We start from the raw sequence: 19182 nt of genomic DNA, 5'->3' as shown, positions 1-19182 counted from the left end.
CCTTTATTAAAAGGAGAATTACAGTATTAATAGGAAATTTTTTTTCCTAATGACAAAGAACTCAATTTCTTCAGACTTGGAAGTGGTTTTATACCCAACTATGCCAATCTCAATATTATCTCAGATGGGTACTTGCTCCCTGGAGGCCCTTAGGGGAATGACCTTATGTCCCTTACCTTTCATAAAGCACTGCTTGCATGCATATAATTCAATTAACATCATCAGCTTATGCTAATTTTGAATTTAGATGGCATGCTGGAAATAAACAGGAGTGTTTATGCCTGTCCAGAAAGAAAACACAATGACAAGCTTCCCTCCTCCCCACCATACACACCACTATACCCACACCAGTCTGCACGCACACTGCAATCCGGCCAGCCCCTGCCCTGCGAGAAGCCTTCATTTAGCTGCCTGTGCTCTCCATGTTTCCTAGGGGGATTTGGACAAGCAGAGCAGCCAAAATAACACAGTGTGACACATAAACATCCCCTGTCAACCATTTACTCTCTGCTTTACTCCTCTGCCTGTCGCATTCCTGATTTTGTTGGTTTTCTTTCTGGTGTTGATTTCTTTAATTTAGGATGCTCTATGGATTGTGGGTTACAAGGACAGCAAGGAAAATACGTTTAGAAGTGGAAAGGATTACCCAAACCAGGAATAGTGCTCCATTTATCATAGCCTGGCTGTCCATAAGAAATGGTGTGTCACAGCCTCCCCCAACCCACTGCAGAGCACAACTTACATGAGGAGAGGTCGAGAGCCATGCTGATGTGTCAGGTCCCAAGAACAGCAGGGAGTGTGGCTGTGAACACATCCAGGAGGGAGACCAAGCCTTGAATCACAGAAGATGGACGAAGCAGCCTTTGTGACCAGATGGAGGGAAGGAATTCATTCCTGACTTCATCCCTAGCAATCAGGTGAGCAGCTCCTATGCAGCCAAGGCACAGCAAGCAGACACACAAGGAGCTATAAGGTCTTACAGGCTCAGTAGCAGGAGCTCTCCATGCTTCATCCTGGAGGACGTCCCCTTGCCCAGGCTCTGTGCGTATCTGGGGATGAGCGGGGCAATGTGTTGAGCATGAGGGTGCTGTTCAGAGAAAAAAAACACATCAGTTTATGACATGTCTTAGTGTGAGACACGCAGAACTCTGTGCTGAGAATCAGTGCCCTCCACTGACTTTATGATGAACATATTCATGTACTAGCGATAATTTTTATCTCTGATTAAAGCTGTGAGAAGGCACGACTCTCCCAGTTGACAGCTCTGGGCAAGGAATGGATATGGCAGAACCGTCTAAAATACAAGTCAAGTTAATTTCCTTGGATCCTTCAATCCTCATCAACATGGGCATTTTCTGATGATCTGATTTACTTACCAGCAGTGCCCAGCCATCTATGCCAAGGCAAAGAAAAACAGAGGACATATGCTGAAAAATTTGTAACACGGTCCCCTAATCAAGTGCTGGCTGCATCCTGTATCCTGTTATAAATCGTAATCTACATTGTGTCTACTGTACACACACCATTATTCTTTCCTCTGATGTCTCAAGCAGTTCTGATTGCATTTAAATACTTTTTTGAAGTCATTATTGGTTCTCCACTTATTTATATGTTGCAGGGCTTGGTGGTTATCTCCTTTTCTTATTAGCAGAGGGACTCAAGGTTACATTTATTCTTCGTATCCGAGGAGCCAATTAACTTCCAGGCTCCCCCAATGCCATCTCAATAAATAGAGGCTGCTGTAGCCGTATTTCCTTCCAGAGGGAGACCAGGATGTTCAGCCAATTCTGAATCCACTCATAGCACTGTTTCATGGTTGAGATATTCAGAGGACAGTCTCCGCTGGAGCACTGACCGCTTGTCTGATTGCTGTGTGAGCCACTTTCTTCATCATGTTTCTATTATGCTCAGAGTATCTGTGCATCCCAGCCCAAAGAAAACTCATTTCTGAGCAATACTATCTTGAGAATCTCTTGTTGCAGGTGGGAGAGATTAAGGGTTTTTTTTGTTTTTTTTTTTTGGGGGGGGGGGGGTTGACAATAAAATAAGTTCTGATTTTTAATTCCTGTAGCGTCCCTACTTCTTTCTACAAATCCACAAAACACCCTTAAGATTATTTACCTTACATTTAAAACTGCTACGAGTTAGACTGGCCACTGTGCTTTCTGGAGCAAGGAATTAAAACACCAATAGCAGCTTTCATGTGAACAGCTGTCCTAAAAAGAGAGAGCACCTGGGGCACAACCCCTCCATAAATAGTGTGGCTCCAACCCTCTTAAATACCCAGAGTAAGTCTCACTAGGAGCTGTGGAGAGCCATTACATATGCTCAAGTCTGTGCAGCCCATCAGTATTAAGCTTTCTCTCTGCTTGGGGGCAGAGGAATAGTGCCAGCATCAGGTCCTTGCTGAAGGTGGCAAACCGATGGGGCAGCAACATTTATGGTGATCTCTGCCTTTATGCGTGGCAGTGCTCTGCGCCTTGTCTCACTTTTTTGCAAATCCTTTTCTATCCTTGAAGGCAAGGCTGTGCAGGTGGCCGCATTCCCTGGGACAGGGAGAGTTATGTGACTGAAAGTTGGCTGAGCCCTGCCGTGGCGTTGTGCCGTCCCAGCTGGCAGCAGTACATCATCCCCGCAGTGCCAGCAGGGATCAAGCAGGAGTCAAGGTCAGGAAGGCGATGTAAGGGGAGCCAGCGCCACGTGGTGCAGCTCAGAGGGGATGCTGAGAGTGTGGGACTACCCAGCTATGGCCATGAAACTCTACAAAGGGAGAAGAAGAGCCAGCTTCACACAGAAAAGTGCCATTTTGGTTGAGCTACAAAAGAAAACCATGCTAAACTGGAAGGCAAAGGGGATCACGGTGGGTGGCTGTGATGAACACACAATGAAGGATGGAGTGCCAAATCTTGACAGCAAGGGGCAAAAAAAAAAAAAAAAGCTCCATTTGTGAATCTAATCGGCATGTGACATGAATGTGGTGGTAGTAGCTGAGCCTTCCCATCTGGCACTTCTTATTAATCAAAAGCCTCTAAAGCCAAGGAAACCTCCAAAAATATCCATCAGCAAGAGCTAAGAAATGGAGAACGTAAGGCAACCCCAACTGTGTCTCCAGAGGCTGTGCTTGATGCTAACAGGTGGCGATGAACATTGCGTGATTTAGAGCTCAGAGGGGAATAGGATTCTGAAAGATCAAATATCATTCCAAAACACAGCCAAGCTTTAGGACCTGAACATTTGAGCTCTGAGTCTTCCAGGACAGACCTGAATTTGAAAACAGGGAGAGGAAATGGAGGCATCAGCTCTAGCTCAGCATTTCTTGCCTTAAAGTCATGTTGGTTTTCAAATGGTTACGAAAGAAATGACTAGCTCACCTGACACGCATAACTTCTCTAGAACACAGAAAAATACAGCGAAAATCTTCTTTTGTTCAGATGCTAGACTGCTATTGAACCTCACTTCTTTCAATAGCACCTTGCATCCCTGACCCATTAAATTGCGATAACATCCACGCTCATATCCTGTACGAGTGCTGATTGGATGGTGATTGGCAGAAGGTCTACAAGTGATTTATGAACACGATTCAGTAGCGCTCGTCACTATGCCTTATGAACAGCCTGCTTCCTTGAATCGCAGTAGGCATCATTTCTTCAAAGATGCATGCGGGTCTCAAGCGCATTGCAGGAAGCGAAAGCTCTGCAAGACAGCAATGAAGTGAGGAGAAGGAGTTGAGAAAAGGAAGCAGAAGCACTGCAGGAGAAAAAAATAATTTCCCCAGAGTTGCAAGACTGAAGCTCTGCAATGGAAGAAGCTCACTGTTTTGGCAAAACCTTGCCTGCATTTTGCCACTGGAAAACATCTGAGGACTCCCTTAACTCTGTATTTGTTATCTGTAGCTCTTAGCAGTGCTCTGGAGTAGAAAGGTAACTGGAAAAGAGCTTATGCACCCCACAGTCGATATTAAGCAGTAATATTAACCATCACAGGCTCTCCTATCAAACCCATGGTAAAGGGGGTCTGACCTGGTGCTGACAAAGATTAGAAGGGGAGGCTGCAGACAGTGGAGAAGGATTTGTTTGCTTTCTCTATTGTGTCACAACAAACCTTTTGAAAAGAGGATGGTGCAGCTTTAATAATAAAAAAAAAATGAAAGAAGGAAAGAAAGAAAAAAAGAAAGAAAGGTGCCTCAGTTGTCTCGGCAGCTGATCAACAAAGGAGCAGTCGTGAGCTGTAACCTCTTGGAGCTGCAGTCTGGAACATGACACATGTCAGGCTATGATAAATGGTGCGGAGTGTGTGCAATTTCAAGCGCAATGCCCTTGAGATGCTCAGGACCCCGATCGCAAATGTTATTGTTAAATTAAACCTTAAAGGAAGGATTGGAAAGGGGAGGGGTGGGTTTGTGCGTGTATGTGTGTATGCGCGTGCGTACGTGTATTTATTTTTATATATATATGGGTATATGAAACGCAGAAGAGATGGGAAAAGCGGCAAGGTGAAAAGAGGAAAACTTTGTATTTCTTTTAATTGAATTGTGCATCTTCTAGTTCTGGATGAGCTGCGGGAGAACTTCAGGCAGGATTTTCTGTCCTATGGCCATTTTACTGCATTTGCTCCATCACAATTTGATATCTAGAGATCAGCTAAAGTAGGCAAGGGCGAAAAACAAATATAGAACTAGGTATGGTGCCACCGATGTGCAGCTCATCTAGCTCAGGTGTTCTGCATCCAGGTACCTTTTAATGCAAATGACTCAAGTTTCAGAGAGTCTGGGGGGGCTGATTTTTGGAGCTGCCAGTCTCCGAGGGCTTGTCTCTTAGGCTGTTTGATGGCAAGTGTTTATGAGGCAAACACACTTAAAAGATGCTCTCAGAAAGAGGGGTGGTGTTCACAGCCATAACTCACCTTGGGGAGCACAGGACTATGTATTGCAAGTCCTGGTGGCAGATTTCATCCCCGGACAGTAGGTACAGCCCGAAGTTTGGAGCACACTACTTCTGTGGTACCAGCATCCTACTTTTCTCCTGTGGTTTAAGCATTGGAGCTGGAACAGAAGCAGTAAAGGTACGTTTTACACAAGAAATAGCAATAATGCAAGTAGTTGAGGGGTGTGGAATAGAGAAGGAAACAGAATGATTGAGAGAAAAAAATAACCACCCTTACAACCTGAGTAACCTTTTGCCAGGAGGGTGGTAAGGAGGGCTCCGTGAGCCTTACCCTCTGGCTTTTGCTTTAGGCAGGTGGAGCGGGGAGCAGGGACCTCATCACCTGAGCTCTTGTCTCCTCCTCCTTGCTCCCTCTGGAGAACAGTATCCAACATACCTCCATGCTGATCCATGCTGAGGGTGTCTCTTGCCACTCAGGACCTTGACTTTAACTTGCTCCTCTCTTCTTTTCCTCCTATCATTTATAACTTCAGCCTTTGTCATGTTTCAGCTCGTGCAGGTTCCTCAGAAGTCCTTTCTTTACCTTCTCCCTTTCCATATTCCCTCCCCCACAGCATCCACACTAAGTGCAATCACTGTAGGCAGTGCAGGAAGCACAGAAGAGAATGGAGCTGAGTAAATGAGGAGGACATGGAGGGGTGAGGTATGGGGTGGGGGGTGCTGGAAAGTGTTCAAGGGGAAATGCTTGCATGACTCACATAATTGAAGAGAAAAAGAGGTATATGAAAAACATAAACCGTCCACTGGAAAAGACGATGGGAAAAGCCTTTAAATCATAATGAAAACTCAATTCAAACGAGCAGTAAAAGGTAACAAAGAAATAGCAATGACTCAATAAGTAAGATACATTGTTTGCTCTACCAGACACAAGATAAAACCACTGGCCAAGAACGACCAGCATGAGGGAGTTCCATAACCTATATAAAACACTTAGGACAAGGAAAAGGTAGCAGAAGCCTGGCCTCATCAGCTGTATCCATCTGCTTATTGCTCCTGGCTGCCTCTGCAGTAGCTCCCTGTCTACTGCAGCCTTTAGAGTGACATGACAACAATATAACCAAGGCCCAGATTTGGGAAATATAATGAAGGCAAAAAAGCACTTTAGATACTAAAGTACTAAGTATTATTATTTTTAGAAGGCATCTTACGAACATCCTATGGCTTGTTTTGTGCTTTTTGGCTACCGTTGCCTAGCGTCCAGGAAAAGTCAAGTCCTTTTTTGGATCTTTGGAACATTTTCCCCATGTTTCTTGTTATTAAAGAAAATAAACATTAGACAAAAGCAGACTTTATTGTAACTATAAATAATTCAATGCAGATGGATTCATGGAAAATACCAGCAGGCAGATTTTCAGAGAGAAAAAAGAGGAATGCTCTAAGGTTAGATGGTGAGGAAAATAGAAAGGATGAAGAGAGAAGATACCACGAGTTGTCTTGAAAAGAATAGATACAAGCAAGAAAGTAACAAGTGCTGGGTAAAGGAAAATAAAGGTAACTTGGAAAGGCAACAGAATATGTTTGAAAAGTCCATATTTTTCAGTTATAAGCATGGCTGTTTCCTAGTGCCATGGAAAAGAAGCCATTTACTATCAGTCTAGGGAGAGATCCTTTTCATAACATCCCATACTGATGCGCTATGTCTCTCATCTTCCCCTTTAGGAAACAACTGGCTGTTACTTATAAAGTCAAGATGATTACTGAACAACGGATTCTTGCATCTAATACTTGCTTCATGCGACAACCCAGACTCAAGTGTGTGGCTAGCTTCCATTCGGAGTGCACAGGAGTGCATTGCTCTGTTACAACCTTCTTTGCAGAATCCTATGGGCTCAGAATCCCAAGAGGTTTAAACAGATGGGTGATACACTGACGAACACCTGGGAAATAAGCTCTGTCAGTTGATAAAACTTGTTGCTATTCAATACTCTGCCTCCTCCTAGAAAAATCCCCTTTGCACTGCCTTCTCTTGAACTAATGGACAGTTGTTATTTTTCTAAGCTGCTAGAGCCCTTTAAAATACAGATAAAATACTGCGGCATTAATGGGAAGCCAGGAAATCCAAAGGCTACTCTCAACCCTGGAATCAGCTCATTAAGCAGCATAAATCTAGTTGCACCATAGCTCAGGTGGAGTAATCTAAAAAGAATTCAGCAGAGATTCCAAGTGCTTTGAGATCCCAATGGAAGATAACACCAAGATGCAACGCATCTGCCTCCATTCATATATCTATCAGCCAATACCTCCTTTCATATACTTATTCATCCATACCCATCCAACACCTCCATCCAGTAACTATTCATGTACTTCATACAGAGTTCCTCAAACCATTTATTTTTCTCTCCACTGCTTATTCATCTGAAGCAACATCAACACATGGCCATTGCAAGTCAGAAGGAGCATAAACACATTTGAGAACTCTGAGAATGTGGAAAAGTAAACCGATGGCAGAGAAAAACGGACAGGAGAAAAGCCTGTTCAATAATTAGGAGGAGTTGGTGAGGAAAAGGGTGGTGGGAAGGAACATTTACAGGAGAAGTGGAGCAGCTTTGCTTGATTGCAAGCAAACATTTCAAAGCCACCAATTTTGCTGATGTTGCACAACAGGAATGCAGTGGCTCCTTTAGTTATAAGTTCTAAAGGGCAAAGGTGAATAAAAACCAGTTAGGGACTAAGCAGGAATCACTGAAGCCAGCACAATTCCAAAAAAAAAAACAAAACCAACCATGGATTATGGGAATACCTCCATGTGCCATGTGAGACACACAAGGCTTGTTTGTGCAGACTCTCTTTGGAAAGGGATTGTATTTTTGTGATGCATTTTGTCTTCTTCTGTGTTTGTTGTTTTGTGGGATTTTTCTGCAAAACCAAGTGGCAATGGATACTGAAACGGAAGGTGGAGGAGCTTTAAAACAGGCCTGTGAAGACAGCTGCATCTGTCTCTTCTTCTCAAGGCTGCTTTTGGGAAAAGTGCTGCAGTAGTGAGCTATCTTCTGCAAACACAAGGCATCAGGAGAGAGAGAAAGAAAGGTTTCCAGGAAAGAGAACCACCCAGCTAGGGTGAAGAAAAGGCTTACTCTGGGCCTGTAAACATTTATGAAACAAAAGTAGAAGCACAGGGAGAAATCATCTTGTCATTCTCTGCTTTGCCACACGCTGGGGGAATAGCACATTGTTCTCCAGCTGAACAATGCCCCGTTCCCACCACGTGAGATTTTCTCTCACTGGGAAAAGAATGTGAGCTTTACTTTGCTTTATTATCAACTCTGTGCATGTGGAGATAACTGCACAGGCTGGTTGGTCCCTGAAAAGCAAAGATGCATTTTGATCAAAATTGGATTACTGGGCATTTCATTTCTCCTTAAGAATTGTTGTGAACTGATTTCTCATTTACTCAATATGCAAAAAAAATTAACAAAATAAGAACTGTCAAGACTGAATAATGATGTTGAAAAGAAAAATAAAGCCCCCAAAATTCCTGAAAAAATAATTGGAATGAAGCAGCTCCAAGTCAGATTAGCCTTAAATCTTCTTACGATGAAGGTTCTTGCAACCAAAGGCAAGTTATTTCATTAGGCTGGTTCTGCGTTTTTAATACCCGGTCTGTCAACTTAATACAATATTTTTTGGTTATCAGGGGCAGCTTTTTATTGCTATATATTAAGAACATTGCAATAGGTTTAGGAGTGGGAGTCCACAATCAAGGCAATCACAGAATTTTAAGTGCTCAGTAAAGTCCCAATCAATCTGCGGTTAAATGGGTTAAAGAGAGATGGACAGAGCTGCCAATCCCAAAATACAACCCAGCCTTCAGCCCATCCTGCAGCCAAAGGAATAGCACTCTGTTGACTTTAGCAGACCCTGCGATGGAAAATATTTCTGTCCAAAACAAAATTGGCCTGTAATCTGGGTAAGCTATTCAGAGCAAACAGTGGCAAAATTAGCCCTTTCTCCTGTTTGTAAATCGTCCATGTACGGACTTTGTTTCTTTTAGTAGCTTTGGATGTATTCTTCTGACAAATACTATATATAGAAATATTTCAGCAGATGAGCAACACTGATTATGCCTTATAGTATCTACGATAGATCATGGTGTAAAACTGGTTCTCTAGGTTATGACGTGACTTAGCCATAGAGTCAATATGCAAAAAATATCAGTGTAAGATGTACTAAATCAGATCCTCATGAATTTTAAAGCCCACGTCTGAAGCTCTTCCTCAGTCTATTTACCAAATCAGTATGGCTGCTCCCAAATTAAAGTGCTGTGCCCCATAAGCAAGAAGATCAAAATTATGAGCCATCATAATCCTTCCTGCGCTAGTAAATAATAGATGATTCAGCTGTAAAATGAAAGCAGCTTTGGGGGCCATATTAATAACATTTCCAAAAGTTTTCTAATGATATCAACCTTTAATTCAGGTTGCCCAGAGCAGTTGTGGGTGCCCCATCCCTGGAGGTTCTCAAGGCCAGGTTGGATGGGGCTCTGTGCAGCCTGATTTGGTGGGGGACAACTAGCCCACAGCCGGGGGTTGGAACTCAGTGGTCTTTAAGGTTTTTTCCAACCCAAGACATTCTATAATTCTATGATCCTCAAAGTAGTCCAGCATGCCTGGCTGTAGATCCTGAGCTGAGCAAAGTGCCTGGCCTAGGCTAACAGAGATGCAACAGAGATATCCTCTTTATTTTTAAAAGTTTTTTATGCATTTTTGAAGGACAGTTAGTGATAATAAGGTTATAATACCTGAAAGATAAAAGTCTACACATATGCCAAGCACCAGAGAGATCCTATATGCTAGGGTCAAATATGGAGGCAAATTCAATCCAAAGACTGTGAGGCTCAGCCTGATGGCACTGAAATCTTTAATGATATTTGCTACCCTGAGACTAATTTACTTAAACATTACAACTTAGGGACTTACAGGTTTCATTTCTCTCAGGGCAAATACCCATGCAGATGACTGAAGAATACCCATATATTCATTATGCACATTCAAGCAAAGGAAAAGTTGTTTATAATGACAAATAAACTATTACCTGTGAGATACCCGATTCTCAAGTATGTCAGGGGAAGGTGAGCCTTGCATGGGTCATGTTGACTTCTCTTGTCTAAACATTTACTTACATTTCTCCTCAGGAAGAAAACTTTTCTTGCTGATGTACCACTCTCTTGGAAAAAAAAAAAAAACCAAAAAGAAAACAATCCCCTTCTGCCGACATTCCCTTCCGAGTCTGAGAACCTCTATTGTCTTTTCTCTGGTAATAAATGATAATAATTAAAGGCAAATACACAATAATTAGTCACACTAGGTTTATCCATCTGGCATACCTGTATCTCATCACTGTGTCTTTGAAACAGATGACAAGCACCATATTGCACAACATCCTGCTAATGGGTCTGAGCGGGGGAAAAGAAGGTAAAAGGGTTACCACAAAAAAAAAAAAAGAAAAAGAGAAAGTGAAAGAAAAAAAAAAAAGGTCAGCAACAGGGAATGAGAACATTATACAGCATTGAAAAAATAGCTATGGCTGACTGTCAAGTTACAAACCACTTACTGGCAGATGTGCTTTCAAGTGGGGGTTAGGAAAACATGGAAATATGTGTCACTCTGCTTAAACTACCTCCTGCTTAAAATACCTGTACCTGACGTACCTAGTGTTGAAATGAGGAACATTTCCTGGAAGATTTTAACTGGCTATGCAGACGTATGAGGAAAAATGAGCTACTTTAAAATCTTAGCTAGGATACCTGAAAAGTTTGGGTTTCGTTCTGAGGATAGCACGTTACGGACCACGTAATGAGCTATTTTGGTCCCTCTTCACTGAAGGCTGATTGATGCACACCAGGAGTCTCTCCTCACCCCTATCAGGGCAGCAGAGCAAAATTAATATAGCAAAGAATTTTCAACAAATATTTACTCCTTTAAAAAAAATGATCAGACGAGGCTGGCATTTGATTTCTGGGAACTTCTGAGAGGCAGAGATTTACTTGTATAAATAATCACAGAGAGCCAATTTCAGTCACATGTATTCAGATTTTGATTAAATCTCCTCAAGTGCTTCAACTCTCAAACAAGCATCAGAAACTTGCATGCACTGAGGGCTGATTGTCTACGGGTGATGACTTTCCGGTTGCAGTGCAGCCATGCCCAAGACAACTGTCATGGTGTTGGCCAAGCTACGTTACCTAGCTACACAAAAAAACAACAAAAAAGCAAACAAAGGCGGTTCCTGGCCAAAGCATTTACAATCTAGATATAAGACAAGCATCATGTGGTTTTGTGCTTCCCTAGATCTAGCCTGCCTGTCTGAGGCTTGCATAGCTGCAAGCTATCAGTTGGCAGAAGAATAACCAATAATATACCACGAGGCAAAATAAAAAATAAGTAGACCACTGGTAATTTATACCCATTACTCACCGAGGCTTCAAGGCAAAATCATGTTTTGGAAACATCAGGCTGCTGTTACCCTCATTTTGGGAGAGTTTACATCTGGCTAGGATTTAGGGAACATCCCAACAGGTTCTGTAGGTGTTATTGAGCCCAAAGTTGTTCCAAGCTACAATATGGCTGATGGGACTCCTGGCTGCTGAACTGGCCTTCACTGGGTATCCTGGTTTCAGGAAGGCAATGATGATGAACAAAGGCTAAACTTACCTGTGTTTGCCTGTGCTCAAGCCTCCAGGGTTTGGTAGAAACAATCAGGCAGATTTGTTTGCTTTCAGGAAGCAGTTCCAGTGCAACAGGAACTCGGACCTAATTAAAGAAATAAAAAAAATTAAAGAAAGCAATGGAAAATGTGATGTTCCCCTAGAACCTCCTATTAAACTCTATATCTGACCATACTGACAGGATGAACGCATCACAAATATTTTGGAAGGGTGGGTTTTTTCCTTATACATCTAGCGTTTACCTTGCAACTCATCTCAACCTGGCTAAGCTCACTGGTGTACATCACACCCAATATGCTGTGATGCTCTGGCATTACTCTGCAAATGAGTTGCGTCTCCCTCAGCCTGGTAACCATGATGGGGCTTTGGGATAGAGAGAAAAAACAGAGCAAAAGGCTGGAGTTTGTTATTAATTCTTCCTAAGCAAATTAACTGGGAGCAGCTTTTCAACATACTTCCTGTGCATATTTTCTATACAAAGAGAGCTTCTCTTGTTTGTTTCTCTCTTCCTCTGGACAGTCCCTTGTGATGATTTTCACAGCTCTTATGGAAGCAGCTCATTGTTCTGCAGCGACTTAATTAAAGTGTACTTCCATGCGAAATTAGGCTATTGTATTTATTTAAACTTTATGGTAATTGCTGTACAAGGGCTGTGTCTGCATCCGACACCACACACCCACGTCTCTCCCCACCCCACCCCACCCCACCCCATCGTCACCACTCCCAAAGGAAATGGCTCATCCTGCCCTGGTGGAACTCCTCATTGACTCAAGTGATGCATTTGAACTTTAACCTCTGGACAGCAATATTTGCTTGCCATGCCAGCGTCTTTATGGATGAAGGGTACACGTGAGTAGCTCTGAAAAGAAATGCGTTGTTTGTGGTTTTCTTCTCTGGAGATTAAGGTAATTCCATTTTGAACATGGTATTTCACACTTTCTGTGCTAGTCCCTTGGCCTCTCCTGGGCTTGCTTTCTTTGGAACCAAGTACTCTAATGCCATAGGAAAGTTCTTTTCTTAAAATCTTTCACACTTTACGAGCTCCACCCACATCATCTACAATGTTAAATATGCAATTTCAAAGAAAACGCAGTTGCCAGGTATCATTTTATGTTCAAACATTACCCAAGTAAAGTGTAAAATAAAGCTCTATAATTTAAGTTTTCTCCTTTTCTTTGGGGGATGCAGGGGTGCAAAGCTGGAGATTGTTGCAAGTTGTTTTCAGAACATTCTCACATTGAAATATTCTGATTTTCAGGGAGTTATTAGTAAATTCAAACCAGCATCAGATTTCATTGACTCCCCTGTGGCTGAATACGTCTGAGCAGAGTTGTGGAGAGGAATAAAAATAAAATAAATGTAATTAAAGCATCCGAGTGATCTAGTGCCAAGGCGATTGGCATTTATTATTTTGTCCACAAAGAATGAGCTCCCAAAAGGAGTTTTGTCGGAGCTGCACCAGCAGACGGGAGCTCTGCCCCTCTCCAAGACCATAACGAATGTGCAAATTTGACTGAAGAGAGCCCAGTCACATCACAGGAAGAGGAAAGCTGAGGTTTCTGGCTCATCATTGTCAGGATAAAATTGCACTTTCTGTCATGCTCCAACATCTTGTTTAAATCAATGTTGTCGCAATGCTCTCGCATAGAGGGGTTTCATATTTAACCTAATTTTTCAGATGTGTTGATTAATATGCAAGTGTCCAGCAGTTCATAAATCGGTTGTCTAAACACAGATTATAATCCAAGGCCTGTGCAGAAATTATCTCGTCTGTTTTCTGCCAGGCCTCTATTTATGCAATTGATAACCTCCACTTTCTTTCCATCTGAACTGATTATTTTCTTTCATACTGTCCCACAGCGCTGTACGCTTGTGAAACTCTGAATTGGCTTTCTCTTCTCAATCGTCATCAGGAGTGAATTACTATTGCAACATCATATCACTGTCGCTCAGATTTGCTTTGATTTATCTGCGATCCCAATAGCTCAGCTCTGCTTTCCTGCTGAGTAGGTATGTTAATGTAGCTATTGTCCAAGATCTCGTGGTAAGCCAACCATAGCCGCGCTCTTTCCTCGCAGTTTACCTCTTTGGTTGATGGGCTCCATCCTGACACTAGGGCTGTGTCCACCGCTTTGGAAGAAGATCTAAGAAACCCCTCAAGAAGTACAAACGTAGTAATTTATCGCCTCTGAGAAAGCTCCAGCGTAATCCTTTGGACACAGAGAACAGATTCAGCTGGAGATTTTATATTCACTGAAAAATTTTTTAGTGCTAACTCTGACTGTTCCTTCTCTCTGCATAACTGACTGATGACTGTATAAATTTCACTGAGGTTTCATGACTCTGAGATAGATCTTCCAGCAAAATTAATGTCCCTGACACTGGAATATCTGCCTTGGCATTTCTTGTCCTCTTTCATTTTTTGTTGCAAGCACAACCAGAGTGTTGGTTGCACAACAAAAGGATGCTTCTAACTCAAGAAGTCTCCAAAGAAGCTTCATGTTCAAAAGAGCATCTGGAGGCTCTAGATGGGGTTTGAGGACAACCTGTTGCAGGTGCTACACGTGCAACTTAAAGGAGGTGTATTCTGAGTCAGAGGGCCTCTCATCTTAGGGCAATACAGGATTTAGTAAATACACAGAAAAAAAAAAAAGTTGGAAAAATGTGTAGCCTGTTTTTTGTTGTTGTTTCGACGTTCATCCCCTCACTGGACTAGGCTCAGTTTCTAGGTAGAAGGGAATTTGGAGGATTGTTTGTGTCACTTCAGTTTCACTCATTTTGACTCAGGGCTGTAACCTCAACTATTTGCAGATTGCTCTTGCACATTCCTTCTCGTGCTGGTCTAGGAAATAAGGAGATGAGCTTGGCATCTCAAATAAGCTTCCAGTTTCACCTGCAGTCCCCCCTGAGCACATAGACCCCAATCTATGTTGGATTGCTTCATTAGTGCAATCCCTTCTCTCCTCAGTGAAGGGCTGTTTTACTGAGCTTATTTGTGCATATCAAAGGTTCTGCAAGGAAAGGCAGAGATGACAGCTCCCTTTGATGCAAACCTGGTAATACGAGTGCACTTGCTGGCATATTGTACCTGCACTAGAGTAGGAAATGCAAGTGAGGTGATATTTGATCTTCTGCATCTTATGATGCTATCACATGGTTGAAATGGCTAACACCAGGCAGTGCTATACCAAGGCCTGATCCCAAATGGAGAGTGGCTGCATTATAAACCAGCCAATATCATCCTTTAACCCTTAAAAAATGCATGGGGGCCACATCTTACAAGGCCTAAGGAGAAGAAAGAAGGAAAAGCAAAAATCCCAGCGATGACGGGAACAGGCAGAAACTTCAGCTCCGTTATCACTCCCCTTCATCTGCTCAAACTCCTCACTGCAGGGGTTGTCATGGTGATGCAGGTTTGACCTCTCACTTTTTACTCTTCCAGGAGCTAAAAAGGTAAAAATGAGCCATTCTGTCTCGAATGAAAATCAGCCTTCCTCTGTCAAAAGACGCTGAATCGCTTTTTTCCCCCTTTGTCAAACCTGAACGTTTCCATAGGTGACATGGAAATAAATAACTGGTGCTGAGCATCATTGGTGGATTCGGCACGATGCAGGCATGGGAGAAGGCTGCAGATAGGGCTCAGCAAGAGTGATCTGTGCCCAAGTTTCCCATAAGTCAGAAGGCATCATTGTCCCACATTTCCTCTCCACCTCTGTGGTCAGGTCCTCATTCATCCAGCTGAGCATGGGGCTTGTGTTTCTGACAGCTCTAGGGCAGAAAAATCAAACTATTGATTGAACTGTGTAGCGGCCTCATAAGGCATTATTAGCAGCCTGCAGTAAGTGAGACCAGAAAGGGTAAAACCATTTCTTTTTATTCATATTCTTGAGTCAGGCTTCAGCAAAACCTGAGGTTTGGCCAGGTTGGCAGCAAAGTGATGGCACCATCTCCCTGTCTCTGCATGAAGCTGGTAATGCACACACAGGAGCTTGTGTCTGTATGAGGGGGTGGCTTATTTACTGGGATAGAGCCCCTGTCTGGACTATGAGCCAAAGTAATCTCCTTCTGTCGATTACTTTTGAATCTAAGTCCTCTGCTTTGATAACCAAATCCTTCCCTGCTTTCTCGTTCCCCCCTCCCGTCTCTTCTCTCACCACTTTCACGCGGTGCCAGGGTAGCATGACATGTGAAACCAGCATGACTTCAAATCAAATATTTAGGTTAACGATGAGCTGGCCTTGAATGAAACCTTTGAAGAACTCTGATGCAGACTCCTCGATGCTTCACATGGCTCCATCAAATCTCTCTCTACCAAAAAGGCTCCCCTAGTTCTAGCTTAAGAGAAAGCTACTGAATCTATTTGACTGAAGAGAAAAAAGCTAAAGCGTAGATATAAAAATACATATGTACACACACATATATATATTGTCTGTGTGTGTATTTATATATGCTTTATATATATAAAGCACCAGCCTTAAAAACCTGCTAAACTGCAATTCAATTCTGGAGTCATCTAAAGTTCAAACGTTTCTCATGTTTTTGGCATTAAAGTTCCTGATGACCAGTGTTGCTGGACCACGTACTGCTGTATAGGTCCTCACAGCACCAAACAGATGTCCAGCTCATCTCCAAACACTGTTATCCTTAGTTTCTCTCTCTAGAGACCCTTTATCCACATTCTTGCTTCTACCTTTCTCTCTGTCCAAATAAGCTTTTGTTTAGTGAAGTAGATTTGACATTTTAGTAAAACAACTTGATTCAGACATGATCTGGTGGCCCTTCTCCAAACCCCATAGACACACATACACCAACCCACAGTTACACTCCAGTGCATAAGGCACGTCCCTCAAAGGATGTGGGCTCAAAGACCTGAGATGTTCCAGAAGAGCGAGGACATAACTGCCTGTCTTTTGCATCAGCTGCCGTCTCAATTAGTAACTTCTAATCTGTTTGAGAACTGAGGAATATGGGCAACACCACCATAACCTACCTTTCTCCCTGGCAGCACTTCTCACATGTGCAGTTCTTCCTTATCACATTCTTGTGGTAGCTCTTACGCTGCTCTCTCTTCCACTTCCTCCTTTCTGGTTTCGGAAACCAAAACTTAACTCCAGCTCCAGCAGTGACCATCGCTCCAAAAGTCACTGTGACCTCACTGTCCATCCAGCAGTCATGGCATGACAGGACACCATAGATTGCTTCTCAGTCTCAGCTAGCAAGTCACTGATGTCCTGAGTTATGAAGACAGATGCTATTAGTACCAGTACTTCAAGAGTATCTCCCAGTAGGGCATTCCACAGGTTAATTATACCCGAGAAACTTTTTCCTTTACAACATTACATCCTAGCGAGTCTGGTTTGCCTCTATAAAAGATGGTTTTCATATTACGTGCAATCCATTTCTCCAGCACAGATAGGCATTTTCTATGATTAAGGTTTAAAGGCAAAAAAAAAAAATACATTATCTCAGACATACCCCTTTGTCTTCATTTCAGCTATACCAGAAGCAAATCCAGCTCTGTTTACACTTATTTCAGGGATTGGGAGTGAGAAGGATTGAAGTATATAGTTCCCTAATCCCACTGTTTTCATATTGTAATGCTCTGGAAAAAAGATAGCTGAGGGACATTAGGAAGGTTCTAACTTCTGTATATTTATGATCCTAAGTTCAGCCCTGAAATGCAAATTACAAAGAACTTCCCCTCTACCACCCCTTTCTCTCTCTCTCTTATCCTACATTTTCTGCAGCCTGAAAGATGTAAGTCATTAGATAAATGACTGCCAGTGAAGCACTGGAGCTGTAATGTAAACTACAACGACTAAATTCATATGAAAAAAAAAAAATAATACATCCCCCAGAGAAAAGTTCTGCTTTTCACATTTAAATGTACTAGTTATCAGCTATTCCTGCTCACAGGGCATTAAAATACATTCTGCTTCCTAAGTCCTGATGCAGCTCTAACTGGACTCCAGCTCGGAGCTAAAATAGCACATATTTCACAAAGTGGTGTAATGTAAAACTGTCGTCTAAACATCTCTCTCCTCACTAGGTCTCTCTAGGGCTTTCTCCGCAGAATCCTGCTTCTTCTTTACAGCGTCGTCATTTATGTCTTTGTTTATTAGTGGAACAAACTTGTCAGTAATTGTCTTCCCACCAACCCTCGCCCCAGCTCCCTCCATCTCCTCTGCCCAGCTAGGGTCAGCAACAATGGGAAATGGGAATCTCCTGCCAGAGATGCTTCAGCATTGGCCCTACCGTGTGCTGCGGGGTGAGGAGGTCACTCACAGAGATTCCCGAGCCCAGAGGTCTCTGCTGGGGCTGTGTCCAGAAATGGCACTGCTGGGAGTGAAGGGGACTAGGCAAGGAAGTCACCATGCAGCCTGGATGCACACACACGGACCCAATGCAAAGGCTGGAGGAGGTGTATGGTGGGGCTCTGAGGATAGATGGGACCACCTTCCCATCTCACCACTCAAACTCACTGGTTTAACCCACGTGCTCCCTGGATGCAGCCTGCAGTCCCTCTGTCCCTCAAAGCCTCAACTCACAGCTTCTGATTTCAAGGCCGTAAGGACATCTGAGTTTCACTTCAAGATTTCCTTTGCGATTTTTAGGTAAACCCCTTCGGGTCTGGCCAGCTGGGGAAATTAGCAACTCAGAAACTCCAGCAAGAAGCTGCAGGGGATGAGCAGCTCAGCACACAGCCCAGGACTCTGCCCTCTCCTCCAAGGGATTCGCCTTGCGGACGGCTCGCTGCAGGTTCCAAAGGGGCTGATCCGTGGTAGCTGTCTGTCCATGGCAAATGCGAGATAATTTAAAGGACTTTAATCCTTTCTCTTTTCCAGTCCGCCTGATGAGTTCGTGCAGGGTGGTTAGTACACAGTAAATTCACACCGTAATTTACTGTGTACTAATTTCCCCAAGCTTTTAATTTCACAGTGTCTCAGTTTCCTCATCTGTAAAAGAGAGATAATAAATACTTTCCTTTCTGGCAGGAGTGCTCGAGATCCTTCAGCAGTAAACATAAAAGTAACCATTTTAAAATAGTTACTTACAGAAACTTAATTTTCAGTGTAAGCACTTATTTGTGCCTGATCTCTTACTACAGCAGCATGACGCTTCTAAGGGGAAGCAAATAAAATATGAGAAGTAAATAAGCCTGCTAATGTGAAAAACAACAGCAACGCTGACCATCATAGCGTTTACGTGCAACTGCTATTGCAAACATTTGAGAGCTTTCTGCTTCCACCCACCTGTGATTCCACTCAAAGTGAACGCACCTAAAATGATGTACTTGCAATAAAGACACGCTGGAGTGTTTTCTTTTAAAAAGAACAACGTGTGTCAGGAAGGCCTAAACCTTGTATTTCTTGGGAGGCCCTAAACTTCTTTTTCTTTATTTTTCTTTTCTTTTTTTTTTTTTTTTTTTTTTTATGATTGGAAGGAGTGATGCGTATTCATACCCAGAAAACAGTGAGGATTTTATTTCGGATTTTTCTAGACTGCCATAGCCCAAGGGTCCGTGCTATAAACCGGAGGAGCTGGAGTAGAGCAGATTTTAAGAGGAACGCGGTA

At 42.8% G+C, this 19182-nt stretch overlaps 1 long non-coding RNA gene across 4 annotated transcripts in view; it reads right to left on the bottom strand.

Annotated features, from left to right (window-relative positions):
* LOC110403795 overlaps positions 1-19182 on the bottom strand; it is a 101719-nt gene that overhangs the window by 76827 nt on the left and 5710 nt on the right. For 2 of the 4 annotated variants that reach the window (XR_002441833.1, XR_002441834.1), the window contains exons 4-7: positions 16598-16838; positions 14888-15375; positions 4903-11692; positions 743-1087 (exon numbers count right to left, since the gene is read on the bottom strand). This is a non-coding gene — a long non-coding RNA (uncharacterized LOC110403795). The other 2 variants (XR_002441835.1, XR_002441836.1) reach the window with 2 other exon arrangements.

The sequence above is a fragment of the Numida meleagris genome, chromosome 9, assembly GCF_002078875.1.
Source record: "Numida meleagris isolate 19003 breed g44 Domestic line chromosome 9, NumMel1.0, whole genome shotgun sequence".
Taxonomy (NCBI): Eukaryota; Metazoa; Chordata; class Aves; order Galliformes; family Numididae; genus Numida; species Numida meleagris.
The sequence above is the reverse complement of the archived record's forward strand: the minus strand, read 5'-3'. Positions and strand labels throughout refer to the sequence as shown.